The 5,123-nt window shown below is 31.5% G+C and overlaps 1 protein-coding gene across 4 annotated transcripts in view; it reads right to left on the bottom strand.

The window, feature by feature from the left end:
- The window catches only part of LOC145268263 (uncharacterized), a 336,860-nt gene extending 332,595 nt beyond the window's left edge, over nucleotides 1–4,265 (bottom strand). Inside the window, exon 1 of one of the 4 annotated variants that reach the window (XM_080123621.1) lies at nucleotides 4,089–4,265. The gene's annotated coding sequence lies outside the window, so the exon portion shown is untranslated. Of the gene's footprint in view, nucleotides 1–2,752; nucleotides 3,085–4,088 lie in introns of those variants that run through there. The other 3 variants (XM_080123619.1, XM_080123620.1, XM_080123618.1) reach the window with 3 other exon arrangements.
- Nucleotides 4,266–5,123: the final 858 nt, after the last annotated feature.

Raw genomic sequence — 5,123 nt, 5'->3', positions numbered from 1 at the left:
ACATATATATATACAACTGTATATACATATATATATATATACAACTGTATGTAAATATATATACAACTGTATATACATATATACAACTGTATATACATATATATAGAACTGTATATAAATATATATATACAACTGTATATACATATACACAACTGTATATACATATACACAACTGTATATACATATATATATATACAACTATATACATATATATACACAACTGTATATACATATATACACAACTGTATATACATATATACACAACTGTATATACATATATATATATACAACTGTATATACATATATATACAACTGTATATACATATATATACAACTGTATATACATATATATATACAACTCTATATACATATATATATACAACTCTATATACATATATATATACAACTCTATATACATATATATATACAACTATATATATAGATAGATATACATATATATAAAACTTTATATACATATATACAACTTATATATATATATATATATATATATATATATATATATATATAATTTTTAAAACAGTAATCTACGTACACGCGTGTTTCGAGGTCGTTACCTCTCGTCAGCGAGATTATATATATATATATATATATATATATATATATATATATATATACATACAACTGTATATACATACACATATATACATATATCCACAACTGTATATATACGTACAAGTTGTATGTGCTTTACATTTTAACACAGACAAATATATAAATATATAAATGTAAATATACATAAATATATATGACTATATCTATATATATAAATTTTATGTATAAACATAAAAGCATATATAAATATATGAATATATATATAGTATTTATATAAACACATAATATATATTCATATATGCATATAACAGTATATATATATATATATATATACACACACATATATAAACATAAATATACATAGAGAGAGGGGGGAGAGACAGTACACATATTTATGAATGATCCTACGGGCATGAGAAATAAGTCTATGAAATTATTACTTGATTTCCACAAAACACTTAAGAAGGCATGTACACGATATGAAAATATGCACTCTGACTTGATCCAAATCATAATAATAATAATAATAATAATAATAATAATAATAATAATAATAATAATAATAGCAACAACAACAACAACAACAACAATAGCTTTACATTATTAGACATTATTCTTGAACATACAGTACATTATAGACATATTAATTTCGTACACATGTACTATAATACGAACAAGTATAGGAGAGCATATGGGTAGGTAAAAAAAACAAAAACTTTTCTTCTTTTTTTTTTTTAAGGCACAATTTGGGTTAGATTCGTGAAATAGAATCGGAGATGTTTTCAGGCTTCAATAACAAGATAGAACATTCAACGTGTTTAGCTACGACACTGAAATAGAAATACAAACATTTACGTAATATTCATGATAGGTAAATAATAGATAAAAACATAAATAAACGCATATATCAGCGTGTGTGTGTGTGTGTGTGTGTGTGTGTGTGTGTGTGTGTGTGTGTGTGTGTGTGTGTGTGTGTGTGTAAACGTGTACTGCGTGCGTTAAACAAAAGTTTTAACGACTCAAGATAAAAAGTATAAACTTCTTTAAAAAGTAGTAAAAAACAAGAAACAGAAAAGTGGAATTTCATATAAAAATATTGCACACGTATTTGGTACTTCGGTTTTTATTTTATATATATATATATATATATATATATATATATATATATATATATATATGCGTGCGTATGTGTACACATACTTATACCTGCATGTAAATATCATCTTTTCATGCACGATATTTATGTCTACACATAGCTCTATACAATATCAATACATACTAATCCGTATGCATTGCATTACATATACATACATACATACATACATGTCTATCTATATAAACATCTTACTTAATATTTATCTCTCTCTATATAAGTATATATTATTTATTAACATATCATATATAGATAGTTATTTAGATAGCTACACGCGTGCATCTGAAATACAAACATGTCTATACACAATATATATACATATGCACTATATAGCATCAACTTTTATAGACATACTATTTACAAATGCATATACAGACACACATATATACTTACTACTACATACATATATACATACTAACATCAATTTTTATATACATACTGACATCCACTTTTATATGCAAACGTATATACATAAAATCAATTTATACATACGTACTATTCCTTTATATATACATAAGAATTTACATATATATACACACATCATGACATCTAATTTATAGATATTTACACACATATATATATATATATACATATATGTACGTGACATCTATTTTTATATACATTGTATTTATATTTACATAAATATACATATCTACACACATATATACATATTGCCATACATATATATATATACACACACACACACACACACATATATATATATACATACATACATACACATATCTATAATATATTCATCTGTATACGAATATACATGTATATGCATACAAATATATAGTTTTTTGCATATCTGCAACAGTAGTATACAGATATTTAAACTTTCGCGTTCGACCCGTAGAACAATATTGTCTTCCACTTTTTTTCACGTACGCTACGCGCGTATTTACGCATTTCAGCAGAAACGCAAGAAACCAAGTTACTGACACTTAAACATATATAAGTCGGATATAAGCGGAATTCATGGAAAGTGTAACAAATGTAATAGATAAAAACGTGTGTACATACATAGACAAGTTAATGATTGAGATGGTTTCAAAAAAAAAACAGGACTTAATCGGTGGAGTCAGACCGAAACAGAGTCTGAGTGACAGAAACAAGGAGGCAGTCCGTTCATCATCACATCCGGTGTTTATGAATGGGAAGAGTCGGAGGAGAGAGCGAGACAGAGAGGGGTGAGAGGAGAGTGAAAGGGCGAGGAGAGTGACACTTGGATTATTAGAGGGAGGGAGGGGCAGACTGCTTGAGCTAAGGACAACGAAGGAGTGAATCAAATTTGAGTGAGTGAATGGAGGAAGAAAAAGAAGGAGATGAGCACAAGGTTATAAAGAAACGAAAGTGAGGGAGGGAAGGGCGAAAAACCTAGCTGTAGTTTAACAGTTAGCATATAAGAGAGAGAGAAAGACAGAGAGAGAGAGAGAGAGAGGGCGGGGAAGGCGAGAGAGTGTGTGAATGAGAAAATGAGAGGGTGCATGGGACGAAGTAGAATTTGCTGGCGATGGGGTGATAGGTAGAACTAACGCACATATACTAATTGACACACATACTGACACACAAACTTTCTTTCTCTCTGACATTCACGCTCACGCAAATTGCCATACACTAACACACACTCACACACACACACACACACACACACACACACACACACACACACACACACTCCTACAGTCATTATACACACTAAAAAGACCTGCTATTATTTTTTTAAAACGCTTACACATGCAATCAGAATTTTTCTTTATTTATTTTAACTTTTTAAACAATTTTTAAAATCCTATTTTATATATTTTTTTATTATTTAAGTAAAATTTACTTACCTGACGTATTTCTCTTTGGTGATTAAAATAAAGCTACTCTAACTGTAGAACAAAGAAGTTTCAAAACTATATATATATATATATATATATATATATATATATATATATATATATATATATATATATATATATATATATATTGAAACTAAAAAGTTTGAATTTTTCTTTTTACCAACTTTTTGCTAACTTTTTGCATTAATATAATCGTTTGCAAAAAAAAAAACTTAAAAAGGTATTTTTTTTAGTACTATATATAAGCATCAGTATCACGTCGTAACGATTATAGTTTAAAAACAACAACAACAACAACTAAATGGGGGCAAGAGGGCTACCATTAAAAAGAAAACTTTTTAAACTTCTGATAAGGTTGGGCAACACTTGTAACAAACTAGCGCTAGTTTGTAGCAGTAGTTGAACTAGATTTTGTGTGTGTGTGTGTGTGTGTGTGTGTGTGTGTGTGTGTGTGTGTGTGTGGAGATATAATTGTAATGTACTATTGTTATTAGACAGTATAAGCGTAATACCTCAGACCATCGTTGCAATCTACTTTTTTTTCTACCTCGAGTAGCCAAGAAGAAGATGGGCGGTGTACGTGCGTTTCCTTTTCGGCGCTGGTGAAGGGAAGGGTTATGTGAGCGCGCGCGCACGCGGATGCAACCATAACTTTAATTACGTACCAATCGTGAAAGCGTTGTGTTGCTAGTGTGCGTATACATGTGTGCGTTTATGTGCGATGGGGTAAGTGAGAGGGGAGTGGGGGGTGGGAATTCGGTGTGTTACGTGTTACGTGTTTGCTTGTGTTTTAGTGTGTGTGTTTGTGTGTGCGTGCGGAGAAAGGGAGGGGTGATTGTAGGGTAGATAAGGATGTGCGTACAAGAGAGAGAGAGAGAGAGAGAGAGAGAAAGAGAGAGGGGGTGGAAAGGATAGGGAAAGATAAGGGTAAAGGGAGAAAGCGTTGTGTTACTTGTGTGCGCATATGTGACAATATACTATATGTGCGCATTCAAATGTGTGCGTACGACAGAGAGAGGGGGAGGGAGGAAGAATGGACGCGGGAGGGGGGGGAGAAAGCGTTTATGGCAAAAAGAGAGAGAAAAGTGGCAGGAAGTGTGAGAGAGAGAACGCTCTGTATTGTGTGTGTGCGTGTGTGTGTATGTACGAGAGAGAGAGAGAGAGAGAGAGAGAGAGAGAGAGAGAGAGAGAGAGAGAGAGAGAGAGAGAGAGAGAGAGAAAAGATTCTTATACATTTCCGGACTTCTCCAGGTACAGCATAAGTAGAGGTTGGAGAAACGTAGGGTAAGGAAGCCAACCAACGCACATAACTTTTTAGACATGATATATACAGGCATCAAAAGTATCTAATTGCAGTTAAGAGAAGCACACATATACGTAGAAGTGTGTGTGTGTGTGTGTGTGTGTGTGTGTGTGTGTGTGTGTGTGTGTGTGTGTGTGTGTGTGTGTGTGTGTGTTGTACGTGTGCAATCAACAGTTCATGTTATGACGTCTCTAACAAATACTTAAACGACATTTTACCTACGTAAAAACATGGTCACTCTCAC

This window comes from Euprymna scolopes, chromosome 43 (assembly GCF_053919585.1).
Source record: "Euprymna scolopes isolate OS-2025 chromosome 43, ASM5391958v1, whole genome shotgun sequence".
Classification (NCBI taxonomy): domain Eukaryota; kingdom Metazoa; phylum Mollusca; class Cephalopoda; order Sepiida; family Sepiolidae; genus Euprymna; species Euprymna scolopes.
This window is presented reverse-complemented; position numbering and strand designations above follow the sequence as displayed.